The 15,736-nt window shown below is 42.8% G+C and overlaps 1 long non-coding RNA gene across 1 annotated transcript; it reads right to left on the bottom strand.

Moving 5' to 3' along the window:
- Window positions 1–13,080: 13,080 nt before the first annotated feature.
- On the bottom strand, window positions 13,081–14,331 carry LOC105869868 (uncharacterized). Its single transcript, XR_001153320.2, has 2 exons — window positions 13,653–14,331; window positions 13,081–13,211 (listed from the first exon to the last, which is right to left on the bottom strand). It is a non-coding gene; the product is annotated as an uncharacterized LOC105869868 (long non-coding RNA).
- Window positions 14,332–15,736: the final 1,405 nt, after the last annotated feature.

Here is a 15,736-nt window from a genome sequence, read left to right as displayed (position 1 = left end):
TCATGAGGATACAGCCAAGAAGTTGGCCAGGGGCGCAGTCATCTGAAGGTTTGACTGGGGCTGGAGGATACACTTCCAAAACTTTGGAAAGTTGATGCTAACTGCTGGCAAGAGGCTTCAGTTCCTTGCCATATGGACCTTCCCTTAGGGCTGCTTCACTGTCCTTGTGACATGGAAGCTGGCTTTTCTAGAGGGAGTGACCCAAAAGAGAATATGGTGAAGTGGCAATTTCTCCTATGACCTAGACTTAGAAGTCACGCACCTTGACTTCTTGCATATTCTTTGGTTACGTAGACCCACTATGACACACTGTGGGAGAGCCCATAAAAAGAGCTAAACACAGGAGGCGAGGGTAATTAGGGGCCAGCATGAGCCTGACTACCACGATGAACAAGATGGAAGAAAGTAAAGATGCTGGCTGAAATTTCTAGCTTGAATGAGTCAATGATGAGATTACACAAGATACAGAAAGGGGGGAGAGAAAACAGTTGGGAAGGGAGGGAGCAGATAATTAGCTCCATTTTGGACCTACTGTGTGGCGGAGCCAAAAAGGGCACACAGAGATCCATAATTATCATTTAAAAGTAAGAAGTTCCTAAGAGAGGTCAGAGTTGATGATTTAGGAATAAATATTTTGTAAATGGTGGAGGGGGAGAAGGCAGAAAATAATATGGCCCAGTAAGTGTGTACAGAACGAAAAGGGAAGAAAATAAGAAAGAAGGAACAAAACACCAGGAACAGAGCCTTATGGATAGAGTCTTGTATCTGGCGAGTGAGGGGAAAGAGGAAAAGTCAGCAAATGACAAGGGCAGAAGGAATCAGGAAAGTAGGCAAGAACAGGCATTGTCTGGACAGGGGAGGTGATGGAGAGCATTCTGTGACAGCTTCAGCAGTAATGCCAAGAGACACAAAGCAGTCAAGCAATATGGAAACCAAGACAAGCCTACTGGCTTTCCCATGTAAAGTGGGTGGCCATACAGTAAGTGGTCTCAGTGGCAAGGGGATGGTGATTTCACCCTTGAGATTAAACCCTTCCTCTCAGTCAATAGGGGTGGCTTCCCTTGTAACAGGCCCACAGTATGACACCTTGAGGGTGGAACAACCACAACCCACCCATTATATAAGAACTAGTCCATACAGTTCTGAAAAACTCCTTTTATCATGGGTCTATCTATTGCATGAATGAGTCAAACAAAGCACTGTCTGTCTCCTTTTCCCAAATGACTATGCCTTCATGAAAAGCTGAGGATAGGATGTCCTTCTTGGGGGAACCATATTGCTTGTAGTTACTCAAAGGGTCTAGGATTATAGGGTAGAAACCCACAAACCCAGAAATACAAGATTTGAAAATTGTAAAAAGAAATCATCCTGATGGATCTTCTTATTTTAAAGATACTTAATCTTCAAACAAAAAGAATTTTTAATAACATAAAGATAAAAGAAGTAAAATTAAGGTACTTACTCAAGGTCACATAGCTTTTTCTCCCCCCCTCCCATTGGGTCTTGGTTTTCTGACTCCCTGTCCAGTGCTCTTTTAACTCGATGGCATTTCTTCACATTACTTTACACATGTCCACATGCACATAGATATAAATGTGACATAAGGAGAAAATGATGTTCAGTGGACCCATAGACATCTCCAGTTTAACATGGCTAAAAGCAATCTCTGGATTTTGTTCCTCAAAATATATCTCTCCTCGTCTCTCCCATAACTGTGAAAGGTACACCCATCCACACCCCAGAAACCTTCCTTGACATCTCTCTCTCACCTTCATGGCATTTACCAACACCTGACATCGTTTTGCATTTTTATTTGTTTACTGTGGCTCCTTCTCCACTGGAATTTATAAGCTCCATGGAGGCATTTTGTTCACTGAAAAACCTTCAATGTCTTACAAGTGCCTGGCACATAGTAGGTCCTAGAGAATATATGTTGAATAAATCAATTAGTATGAAATCCTAAGGAAATGCTTCAATGGCAAAATTGTATTTTTAGCCAAATGAAAACTTAATTTGGGGACTTACCAGAAACTGAAAGAAGAAATGTCTCAGTCATTACTATAGTCAACGTGGTTGCCTTTGGTTTTAAAGACAATGACAGTCACAGTATTCCAAAAATTCTTTGTCTAGGATCAAACACCAGCCCGCTAATATGCTCAGGACCCAGTCATCCTGAAATGACAGGCAGTAATAAAACTAAAACACATTACTACCCTAAATTAATGACCTTGGCCGTATATTGTCAGCATCCAATGAGCCTCCCTCACTTCTAGACACCCTGCCAGGGAATTACGGAAACAAAGTCAGTTACAAAGCAATAAAGGACACTGCTGTGGGGGGTCCAATTCCACTCATTCATTCATTCATTTATTCATTCAATTATTCCATTCATTCAGCAAACTTTCATTGAGCGGATATCATACGTTAGACACTGCTAGGTGCCAAGGCTAAAATCCTTTCTGGAATAAATAGTGTTTGCTAAGCCTCTTGAAAAGAAAGAAAATAGTCACTTGCAAAGAATTCAAGGGTGTTGTACACCTGAAAAAAAGGGGTGGGAGATCTCTCTGGGCTCCATGTCCCCATTGCCACTCGCATCTGACCCACAGCACCTCGGATCCTGGGTAAGGTATGGTTCCAACTCTGCTCCTGGAGAAACCACCAGTTCTTCAGACCAACTTCTGCCCAGCTTCCCAAATGTGTTTTGGGCCAAAGCTGTAGCTCAGGATTGGGGGCAACCCTATGATTCCTGGTTCCTTTAAGACGAAGTCTGGTTGAGTCACAGGAAAATTTTTACACAGTTGAGTGAATAAAAAGGATTTGTCTTATTTGGACTGACAGATAATTTTAAGGAAAGGTGGAATACCCAGCACGGGTGCTCCTGAGGTTGAATCTGCTTTCCATTTTGGGGGCTCTGGAGATGATAATGGCGAGAAGCTCTCCTCTTCATTTCCATTCTGAGGTAACTGGATAAAAACTGCTCTTCTGCACTTTAGGTTCAAACTGATGATTTGAAACTAAATAACTTTCTTTCTCTTTGTTTTTCCTGCACAGGTCTTTGGTTCTTTTCCCTTTTGATGGTCTCTCCATCCTAACCTCCACACCTTATTTGAGCCCAGATGTGCATGCAGGCACAGCCCTTCCATAGCACGCATTTCTGACTTGCAAAGAGCACTGACTTCAAAATTAAGGAGATACAAAGAAACCACTCTGCATGCTTTTCTTAGTTTCTTAGATGATAAAAAAAAACACGTAAGGGGAGGAGGGAATTGCTATATTCGCACCTAATGGGTGGGGTTGGCAGCATCTAGGGGATAGACACGCGTGTAGCTCTGACTCGGGCGGGGCAAAGGCAATATATATATATAACCTAAACATTTGTACCCCCGTAATATGCTGAAATTAAAAAAATATATAGAAAGGGATAAAATGAAATTCTATGTACTATGCCTCCATTTACTTAGTTTCTCTCAATACTTATAATTTCTCTTGTATTCCAGTAGAGATTCATGTGTATAACATCGCGTTAAATACATTTCATTTTATTTTCAGCATTATTACTCTTGCATTGCTTTTCTTTTATTAATTAAAATGACATATCATTCTATACCACTAAAATAAATAAATAAATAGTGTTTGCTGTTGTTTCTGCTCCAGTTATCAAAGTTAGTGTTATCTTTGTCACCATCATCTTCATCATAGTTAACGAAAAGCTTGATCGAGGCAGGTAAAGGTAAAACGGGAACCTAAAGAAAGGCATCTCGGTGTTGTTGACTTATTTTTCTCACCATCAGGAGTGATGATGACGTTTATCAAGCAGTCTCTCCTACAACCCCCAGCAAGTTGTTTCATCCTAAGAATTGATCTATGTTGGGACCACAGTATCTAAGTCACCTGAGTCACGGAGTTGAGAGGAAGCACTCAGTCTCATTTCAGAGGGGAAACTCCATCCCCTACTTTGGCAATATCTTCCCAGTAATAGTTTGATCCTCGGAATCCTGGAAACCCCTTAGCATAGTAATGGATAAGTGAATGGCTGTGATACATTAAATCCGTATTTTTTCATTCTAAGAGCTTGATTTTGGTGGTTACCACTTTTTTTTAGCTTTTCACATCATCTGTTGCAGTATGTCATAATACAACAGAAAGTATTTAAAAGGTAACAAGAGGCTGACTACTGTTACATACATTTAGAAATAGTCAGTTGGTAACAGGAGAATACAGGTGGTTAAACTTTTGCAACATTCTTCAAAGACCTCCAGTAAGCCTTAATGCCTTGAAACATAAATTAGGGAAAAAGAAGGATTTGCTTCTGCTAAAATTCCTTGAACCCATCAAACAACCCCGTTCTATCTGACCCTCTGTAAGAACTCTCTTTATCCTTGGAATCTTGACTTCCTTCCAATATCTATAGGTCTTCTCTTCGCTCCCCTGGGGGCGCCCGTTGTCACTAAGAGTTTTTAACATGATGCATTAACTTCCTTGGGCCTTTGTAACAAATTACCATAAACTAGGTGAGCTAGACCCAAAAAAATGTATTCTCTCACAGTTCTAAAGGCTGGGAGTATGAAATCAAGGTGCCAGCAGAGCCGTCCTCACTTTGAAGGCTCCACGAAAAAAATCCTTCCTTGCCTCTTCCAGTTTCTTTCATTCCAGGTTGCCAGCAATCCCGGGCATTTTTTTTTTTTTTTTTTTTTTGGCTTGTAATAGCATCACTCCAATTTCTTCCCCCATCATATGGCCATCCTCCCCCTAGGTGTGTCTCTGTCCAAATTTTCCTCCTACACGCCAGTCACTGGATTTAGGGCCCATTCTAATCCACTATGACCTCATCTTACCTTGATGACATCTGCAAAAACCCTGTTTCCAAATAGGATCGCATTCCCAGGTACCAAGAGTTAGAACTTCAACCGGTCATTTTGGAGGACACAGTTCAACCCACAGCAAAATCCAAACTCTGAGTCTTCCACTCTGAGAAAATGCGACCAAATGGCATTCTAAGCATGAGCCGGCACTTGGACTGTCCGGGCCTTCTCTGTGCAACAGGAATAATGCTTCCCTGTCTTCCTCAAAAGCTTGTTGCTAGTTATAATGAAACAATTTTCTTCCTTCCCCCTTCTCTCCTTTACTCCTTGCCTCTTTTCTTTTTCCCCCTTCCCTCTTTCCTTCTTCTTTCCCTTTCTTTTTTCTCCCTCTCTTTCCTCCCTTTTTACAAATACTTATATGTGTTTATTGTTCAGTGACCCAGTGTTGTCAGTATGGAAGACAGAAAGATGAAGTGAGGTTTGCACATTCAAAATTTAGACTTAGGGATGAGCATATTGGTGTGCACCTGTAGTCCCAGCTATTTGGGAGGCTGAGGCAGGAGGATCACTTGAGCCCAGGAGCTCAAGGCTACAATGTGCTATGATGGCACCTGTGAATGTCCACTGCACTGGAGCCTGGGCAACATAGCGAGATCCTATCTCCACACACACAAAAAAGAAATTACTAGGAACATTCAACTGTACATAAAAATCATGGTATAAGGCAGAAAGTGGTAATTGCCATAATAGAGTCATAGACACAGTGGTACAAAAATGCAGAGAAAATAGATCACTTCCTGCTGGGAAAAAACAAACAAGACAGCTCAGCTTGACCTTGAAGAATATCTGGGATTCGGAGTTTCAGAAATATGGCAAAAAAGCTCCCAGTTGGGCTGGGAGCAAAGGTACAGAGACAAGAAAGCACAGCATGTTTATAAATGTCTCCACGTATCAAGGGCCCTTATGTGTCATTGCTACAAACACATTTCAGAAGTTTTAATAGAAAAAAGATTGGAAGAAAAAAAGCGCCAAAAAACCAACTTACAATGGTCATCTCTGGGTAGTAAAAAAAAAAAATGTGCTTTTATTTTTTTTTCTATTTTTTTTTTTAGTGAGCATACATTATTTTTAATTAGAAATTTTAAATTTCTCCATAAAGATTTTCAAGTCACCTCAAAATAGTTGCCCTCAAGAAAAGGAGAAATTGAATCTTTCCAGACACAGAATTTTTACAGAGGGAGACAACTATAATCATATCAGTTACGACAGAGAGGAGGAAAATGGCCAGGAGAGGGAGTTGATCGATCAGCTGGTTCCTGCAGATACTGGCATTTGAGTCTCTGCTTAAGGGCGGAAGGGAATGTGGATTTTTCCTTTAGGTGAGCAGTGCCTGCCCTCTGCTGGTGATTCTCAAGTTTGCAAAGGCAACAGTTTGCCTTTCCCATCTCGCAAGACAAAATGATCAAGAGATAGCAAATGTAAAAATCATCATTCTGATCTTAAAGGATTAGTTTCATTACTTTGACCATGTTTTCAATTTCTGTAAGCACACTCCCGCATTGGAAAGAAAAGCCCGTTTGTTCACTTTCCCTCTGGGGCCAATAGCACAGCCCATCTTTGGGCTGGGACCACCAACCAAGTCAGGGGAACACTGGTTCAGCTGGCAGAGGGCAGTCTGGTTTGGTTTGTAGGGTTCAGGGGGCAGGGTGTGGGGACAGTACCTAAAGGGGGCCTGGGGTTGGGTGAAGGGTTTGCCCAAAGTGACACAGAGAGTCACTGGATTCAGAAAGAAATCGGATGTGTCTCTTAACTCAAGATCTTTTATTAGGATTTTTTTTTTTTCTGAATTAGGCTACATTCTTAAGCTCAGCACTGCTGACTTTCAGAACTGGCTAGTCCTTGGTTGTGGGGGTTATTCTGTGCATTGTACGATGTTTAGACACACCCCTGGCCTCTACCCACTAGATTGCATTGCACCCTCCCCTAAGTTGTGGCCACCAAAATTATCTCTAGACATTGCCAACTTCCTCTCTCCCCAACCTGGGAGAGAGGGGAGGGGGCAAAATCATTCCCCGCTGAGAAGCCCTGCTTTAGACCCCAGGCATATGTGCAAATCATCACTCTTACTGTGCAAATTGGCAGGGATGACAAAGGCAAAAAGCTAGAAATTAAAGACCCTGTGCCACCCTGTGCCTTGCCCCTGGTCCTCCTGGACTTGGTTTCATCAACAGTAAAAACATGATATCTGAACTTTTATCTCAAAAGACTGTGGTGTGTTTATGTAACAAAAACTTACTAAGCACCGATTATGCGTAAGGCAACATGCTGAGGACCTTCACCAGGAGTAAGCAAGTCTGAAAATGAAATTACTGTAAGGAGCATGAAGCACCATACAAATGTGCTTTTGTAGGAAAATTAACAAAAAATCGTTGGAAGACAGCACTTTAAGACAGACTAAATACTGGCCCAGAAACTGAAAACCTTTTTTTCTTTGAATGCATTGGGCATCAAAATATGTTTGGTGTCAAACCTTGACCTGAAGTGAATGAGGCTACTTAGAATCTTTGTTGGTTCTACTGAGTATGAATATTCATATTTTTCTGCACGAATATTAATGTGTTTGGTCAAGGAGTGCTTTCCCACACTGTGCTGGGGGCATTACATAATATATAACATGGGCACTGTTTTACCTTCCTGAAACCCCAAATAATCTTCATTCCAAAACACATAAGGCCCTGAGGGCTTTGGATAAGGGATTGTGGACCAGTATATGTAAATTAGCAGGGAAATGAGCAAAACTGGAACTATTAACACCTTCACACTAGAAGTATTCATTATTTCTCATTTGCATCTTGTACCATGCCAGGCAAACTGTGAGCTTATAATATGACATAAATGAGGAAAGCTGGGTGTGTGAGTTTGCACGCAGAGCATGTGAATCGTGTCCCTTGAATAGCATAAGTAGCCCCTGTCCAAAGAAACCTGTCACTACTTACATCCATGTCCTAGAAAGGGAAGGGGTAAAACCTGATCACAGACGTGGCCCAGTCCCCCTCTGTAACCCTCAGGCACTGGAAGCAGCCTCCCCGCTGGAAATGCTGCTTCCCTCCAGCTCCAGCTAGCAGGGACCTGCTTCAGCTCCCCCGTTTGTTTGCCTGTTCTGTTCTCAAACTTTCTTCCTGCCCATTCAGTCCAGCGGGCCGGGACCAAGACTCCACCCTTGAGTCCAGCTCCCCCGCAAAGCGCATGCGTGAGATGAGGGAGGGGAGGGGTGGCGCTCTGACCCTGTCGTTTAATGTGCAGAAGACTTGATAGGAGGCATGATTCATCTGCTCAAAAAATAAGAAGAGATATTTACGGTAAGTTCAGGTTTCACAACCACTCGAGTGATTTTCACTTAAAAGGATTTTAGTTTAGACCAGAGTTGGATGTCTCATTGCCACCAACTTCAATCTCCCAGCGTTCAAAGAATTGTCTTCTTGACTTGATTCTTTACTTCAATTTATTTATTTGAAAATGTGTACTGAACCCATACCACATGCCAAATGCTGCCCTAGGTGATGGGAATATACACATGAATAAGAAGTGGCCCCTGCCTTAGAAAATGCATAGTTCAGTAAGGGAAACGTCCTTGGACAACAGGCTGTCTCCACACAACTTATGAACAAAAGCTATTTTTCTTTTGCATTGTTTATGGAATAAAGCCGAGGTCAACACACAGAGGCTAGAGAATCTGTGTGTTAATACAAAGGGAATTTAAGTCCTATAAAAGCGCTCATCCATTGTTATATTTGTTTATGTTTCTCTCTCCTACACTAGACTATATGGTCATTAAGAACTTCTTTGTGTTTGCTAACTGCCGGTGCTTAATAAATATTTGATGAGAAAATGAAATAATGATCTCTCATTCTTCTGGTTGAGTATTCCCTGCCTTTATAGCTGAGCTCAGTGACTATTCCTGTTCTCTTGATACAGAGGACAGAGACGCAGGTAACACTTTGATGTGTGTAAGACTTCAGAATTTTCTAAGGGCTTTCACACACATTTAAAAATAATTTTAAATTAAATTAATCTAAAAAAAAATACACTTTGACCACAGGAGTTTCCCTTTTACAATGAATGGTGTTAGAAACTGTCTCCTCCCTTCCAATTGGTCCACTAAACTATTGCTCTTTAAAAGCAAGATTGGAAAGCGTGTGTTTCAGATGCTTACTACCCTCCTCAACTGAAGACAAACCAAAACGTAGAGAAGTTATTAAATAGAAGTTAATAATAGCATCAAAAGGAATTCAGGGTGGGACTCAGGAAAGTTTTATTGAATATAAAATATATGAAGCAGGAAAATGCTTTCCTAAAGGAGGTACAGGATCACCACAAAACTGCCAAACACTGTGGTTCCAAAATTGCTCCATTCAGAGGGTTTGGGTTCAATTTTTGCGCAGAAAAACCTGCGGGGAAAATTGGCCACCAGAGGGTGCTGCACCAAAATCCAATGGAACTCCCTCCTCAAACTCCCTATGTAGTGTGCATATATTGAAGACCTACTATGGGCCAGTCTCAAAGCTCTCATGGTTGTTATCCCAACCGATTCTCCATAAACTGCGCTCCATGGAAAAGCACTGCCCTAGACTTCCAGATCAGGACATTATTTCTCTTTTTTTTTAGGACATTATGTCTTAAAAGCAGAAACTCACATGGAATCCACACTGCCTTAGCCGGGAGAGCTCTATCAGCTACAACTGGGTAACCTTAGGCTCCTGGTGTCTGTCCTATTCTTGCATCTGCTTGTGAATATAGTAATTTACATAAGGCTAATTTATGTCTGCTACTTCTTTTAAGTACACTGACAATGAATAAATCAGAGCAATATGAGAACATATGAGACTGTTACATTTAATTTAGTAATTAATGATTAAGATTAAGAGAACTATCTGTCATTTAGAAATGCCAGGATTCATCCTTTTAATTACCATCTGGATTTCTTGTAAATTATTTGATTTGTTTAAGCCTTGTTTATTTTTGTTCAAAAGCCCTCAAATTTTGCTAAGTTGGCATGCCAGACACTCAGCTAATCGCCTTAGCAGAAAACGAAACAAAACATGAAGGAGCTCAGCACTTGAACCGCTCTGGTGATGCAGAAAGCACTCTGGTGGAGGAGCAGGGAGAACTGCCTTCCTGGCATATTCGCTGCCAATTACCTGTGGGACCGGGGGCAGGTCACTGTGTACCCCTCAATCTCAGACAGAGTATTGGACTGAAGCAGAGATTTTTCGTTTTTGAATGAACCCCTTCTTCTGCAATGGAGGGAGAATATTCTGCCCTTGTCCTGGCTCTAGGGAGATGGCAAATGGGTCCCATCTGGTTTCACCCAAGCATGGGAGGTTTTGCTGTCCATTTTGCACCACCTCTCCATGTGGCTTTGGAGCCACATCTCCTGGTAACCATGGGGGCAGGGCTCATGAATAGGACAGTTGTCTCAATGCAAGTTGTCTACACAGAGTAAGAGTCATGGGGCCTGTCATAAGTGGGTTCCGTTACATGTTTCAGAAGCCAAATAGAGGGTTAAAGGAGGAGTTTATTTCTCTCACTGAACCAGGAAACTGAGTATTGGGCAGGCCAGCCCTAACGTGGCTGCTCCTCTAGCAGACTCCTTCTACCTCCCTGCTCTCCCATCTTTAGCGAGTGGTCGCAAAGTGGCTGGGGCGACCTCAGGCATCACACCTCCATTTGGGGCATGAAAAGGGGGAAAGGAGAAGGCAGGGGGTCCACGCCAGCTGAGTCTGTCCATGTTTCTTAGGAAAACAATAGCTTTCCTGGAACCTCTTCCAGTGGAAGATGTCAAACTTTCATTCACCTCTCATTGGCTAGTCTAGCCACATGACCTTGAAGGAAGCCTAGGAATGCTTGGGTGGGGACATTGCCACCATGAACCAAACTGGAGATATAACAGCAAGGGGAAAGAGGTGAGTGGAAATTGAGTAGGCTACAGGCTGCATGTGCCACAGGAAGGAGAAGAGTATTGGACAGAGATGCGGGTCCTCATGCTAGTCATCGGAAGGCATGCAGATGGCTGTCTACGGGGAAGTCATCAACAGACATCTGCAAGAAATCCACGAGTGAAGCTCCTCCTGTGGGGACGCAGTGCTCACTCCAATAGAGACTTGCCTTTCTTTGACACCAGCAGAGCCTGGGGGCCTCTAGACGCCAACTCCACACCTACCAGAGTCTGGTCCTGCATCCAGGACCCCCTGATCTGCCTCCCTGTTCCCTTATCTCCATCCCTGCCTTTCCCCAGTTCTGAGAGCCCTTCCCCCTCCCTCGCTTCCCAAACCTCTAGTCTACACAAGGAAATCTGCCCTTCCTGAAGCCCAAAGTTTCGACCTATAGAATCCAGGAATGCCTTCCTTTCTTTGCTCCTCTGTTTCACATTTCTCTAAGGCAGCTAACACAGAATACTCACCAAATAGGTAAAGGGTCCAGGTGTATAAGGAAGTTCTAGGAACAGAAACGCAATTTAGATTTTAAAATTTCATCCCTCTCCTCTTCATGTGAAATCTTACCCCAGAAAAAAAAAAAACCCCAAAACATAAAACAGATAAAACCAGAGTCAACATGATTGGGGCAGGGCGATGAGAGGCTACCAGGACCTTCCCAGAGGCCTGGGAGGAGTTGGCCAAGGAAAGTTTGAAAATTTGCCAAGTTGGGAAATCTCTACAGTCCCTTCCAGTTTGAAAGTTCTATGATTCTATATGAAGAAGAAAACACTTGGTCTATTTTACCAAAACTTGAGACTAGTCACACATAGTGAGTGTGACAGGTAAAGTAATTGATACAGGTGTGTTCCATCCTGTCCCTGACCCTGACCCTCCTTCTTGGCATTTCTGTTTCCCCACCCTCCAAGCAGGGTCTGGGGGTAAGGCATCAATATGCAAAGATGAGAAGCAAGAAGAGATACCATGTCAAAAGTTAAGCATAGAAATATTATAGGTCCCAGCAACTCCAGTCCCAGGTAAAGAACTGAAAACAGAGACTCAAACACTTGTACATTCATGTTTATAGCAGCATTGTCCACAATAGCTGAAAGGAGGGAAAAGCACAAAGCCCATCAACAGATGACCAAATTAACAAATGATGGCCTATACACACAGTGGAATATTATTCAGTCATCAAAAAGAATGAAGTGCTGATACATGCTGGATGAACCTCAAAAACGTTATGTTAATTGAAGAAACAAGATACAAAAGGCCACGTATCGTATAGTTCCATTTGTATGAAATGTCTACAATAGATAAATCCATAGAGATGGAAAGCAGATTGGTGGTTGCCACATGCCAGGGGAGGGGAGAATGTGGAGTAACTGCTTAATGGGTACATGGTTTTGTTTTGGGAGGGTGAGATGTAAGAAGAGGAAGAGGTGGCACCAGGGAACGTCTGCAGGGAGAGTGTTTGAGGGCAGTGGCCATGAGAGGAGCGACTGTAGGTGTGAGGGAGCAAACCTGAGAAGATGCTGCTGGTGATGTTCTGCCCTTCCCCCCCACCGGAAGTCCAAGTAAGGGACTGCAGCCCTGTCACAGTTGGGAGCAGAAGCTCTGGAACCAGACTGTCTGGTTTTAAATCCCAGTCCTGTTACTTACTAACTGTAAGTACCTTGGGCAAGTTACATAATCTCTCCATACTTTAGTTTCCTCATCTGTAACATGGAGATAACAATAATACCTAACTCATGGGATTGTTAAAAAGGGTTAAATGAATCACTCCTTATAAAGCACTTGGGATAGTGTGCATCACTACTTCATCATTCACATCAGCCTTCCATGAGTGTTTGTTTCTTATCCTTTTGGTCTCCGGGATCTTCCTCTCTAACCAAGACATTCCAGAATGGAGCCATGTAAATTGTGCTTTACAAACCTTATGTCATATCATGTGTTTATCTAGTCTGCAATTTTTTTGGGGGGGGGGGGAGGCAAACCACGTGGCTTTATTTAGCACTCCCGGATGAGGTTCTGGGGTCCCAAGAGAGGGGGCCCCAGAAGTTGCCTCCATATGAAGGGGGTGAGGGCTTGCTTTTATATCGTTTGGGCCGGGCTAGGGACTTTTGGCAGAAGAGCTGGTAGTCTGAAATGTTTTAACGCAAACTTTGAAACAATTATAAATAACATCACCTTCAAAGAAAGCTACCTTATATCTCAGGCTCTAGAAAAATCCTAAATTCCCTAGAATTTTGCCCTTTCCCACTGTTTCCTAAGGCTGCTATAACAAAGTACAACAAACCAGGTGGTTTAGAACAGAACATAAATTTATTTTCTCACAGTTCTGTTGGCTAGAATCAGAAATCAAGCTGTCAGTAGGGCCATGTTCCCACCAAAGCCTCTAGTGGAAGACTGGTTACCAGAAATTCAGCACTTGTCCCTGAAGCCACATCAGAAGAACAAGGACGGGTGGTTTGAGGAGAAGGAAAGAGAAGTGTATTAATTTGCTGGCAATTGAGGAGGTTAGCACACTTCCATCTTTTTTTTTTTTTTTTTTTTGGCCAATATGGGAAAGCAGCAAACTTCCATCTTAAAGTACCAACATCCTGCCTTTGAGCAGGAATACAGAGGTTTTAAGGGGGAGGTTTTCAGCTTTAGGCTGTTGCTGTTCAACTATAATTGATGGTTCAGATTCATCCAATCTTCAGCTAAAATAATCTCATGACCTCTGCCCAAACAATTCCCTTGAGCCATCTCCCATGTTACCAAGAACAAAGTACAATCTCCTGCCCCTCCCAACCACTGACCTGAGTCAGGAATGCAGGTTTTAATTCCTAAAAGGAGTGCGGTGGGGGGTTAGAGAGACAGAAAACATTTTTACCCTTTTTCAGGCCATTCCCCGTATTATAGACTCTTCCTTATTTCTGGTAGCCCCCAGCTTTCCTTGGCTTGTAGCAGCATAATCTCTGCCTCCATCTTCACCTGGCTGTTTTTTCATGTGTGTGTCTTCATAGCATCTTCCCTCTGTGCCTGTGTCCAAATTTCTCTTGTCTGATAAGGACACCAGTCATTTTGGGTTAGGGCCCCACCCTCCAGTATGACCTCATCCTAACTTACCTAGTTACATTTGCAATGACCCTGTCTCCAAATGAAGTCATCCTGAGGTACTAGAGCTTATGACCTCAACACAGCTCCTGGAGGACACAATTCAACCCATAACCCCCACCAATCCCTGCAGCTCTCCTAAGGTATTCATGAGCTCCACTGCTGCACTTCTGTGAGCCTTCCTGTGCCAACCAGCTGCTGACACAGTCTTGAGGGAGCGAAAAGCCCCCCTTCTTCAGATGCAGCTCTCCTGTGATGCAGGCACTCTGCAATCACACTGCCATGGTTTGAACTCACTTGGTTCCTGTGCTATTCTATGAACTCCTTGCAGGCAGGGACTATATCATACACAACACTGAAGAGTGGAAAAGTACTAGCAGAGCACCTAGTACGTGCACTGGAGATGAAAGAAAGGACAGAAGGAAATGAAGTGAGGAGGGAAAGGAGAAAGTTAATGCAAATGTGGTGCTCAATAGCCCTCACCTGCAAGGGACATCAGGCCCTCAGCACCCCTTCTCTGTCCCACCTCTTGTTTCTCTCACATGGGCCCCCAGCTTTGCCTCCATCAAGGCTCTGTTCTGACCACGCTGGAGCTGGTAGTCCCAGCAGTTCCTAAATGACATGAACTCCCTCTGGCCACTACAGCCAACTCTGGGATGGCCTTAGAGCTGCAGCTCTCTCCGTTACAGAGGGACAGAACATGGAGGATAAGCCTTTGCCCTGATTACCTACAGCTCAGCCTAATGCTCAGATTAACGATAGAGCTAAGCCTTACTGAGTACTTACAATGTACCAGGCACTATTCTGTTCTCCTCACACCAGCTCACTGACACCTCACAACAGTCCAATGTGGTGGAAACTATTGTTATTCTCACTTTTACATATGAGGGAATCGAAGCTTAGAGAAGTTAAGCAACTTGGCCAATGTCACACAGCTAGTGAGAATGGGAGCCAAACAATATCCAAAACTTGGAAATAAGCAAAGGACAGCTTCCGATCTTTTCTATGTCATGCTGGAACACTGCCCAGTAGCCCCACTCCAGAACTATGCCATTCTCTAGGAGTGGGGGTTACCTTACTGACTCATTCTCTACCATTGATTAGGATATTCAACAACTCCGTAAGGTTGGATGTGAATTTGTAGGAAATTGACGGTGAATCAAATGATTCTTGACTGATAAAAATGCAGATGATTTTCTCTCCAGTGGACAAGATAACTCCAAATATTACAGTTTTATTGTCCTCTAGGACAGTGGTCCCCAACCGTTTTGGCACCAGGGACCGGTTTCATGTAAGACAATTTTTCCACGGAGCGGGGTATGGGCAGGGTGTGGAGCTCTGTGGTCTGGGGGTTTGGGACCACAGCTCTAGGAGATTAACCTGGTTTTTTTTGTTTTGTTTTTTTATCTGATTTAGCAATCTTATTCTAGCATTCTTTCTTTCAGGGATTATAAATACTTCTGTCTCAACTGTAATCCTTTGAACCAAGTTTACCATCCTGCTAGTTCTCTTATTAAGAGTTAATTAAACCTGTGACACACTCATTCTATATTTGTACAAGAGATATATTTTTAATGTTTTGAAATTTTTACTTGGCACAGTAAAATCCACATACTTAACCACTGCACTAGAATGAATAACTGAATGTGAAATCAGAAAATATATGTTGATTATGTTTAAGAAAGAAGTGGAAACCCCAACTGAAACCCAGCAGTTTCTGAAAGAGTGATGAATAAATCAGTGCGAGTGGAGTATGATTTATCTAGATATTAACTCACCACAATGGCAGAGAAAAACAAAAGCTGTTCTGGAGAAACCTTGTCTGCTGGTTTCTTTGGGATTGAGACAGGCCTTTGAGAC

The sequence above is a fragment of the Microcebus murinus genome, chromosome 7 (assembly GCF_040939455.1).
Source record: "Microcebus murinus isolate Inina chromosome 7, M.murinus_Inina_mat1.0, whole genome shotgun sequence".
In the NCBI taxonomy this organism is placed as follows: Eukaryota; Metazoa; Chordata; class Mammalia; order Primates; family Cheirogaleidae; genus Microcebus; species Microcebus murinus.
This window is presented reverse-complemented; position numbering and strand designations above follow the sequence as displayed.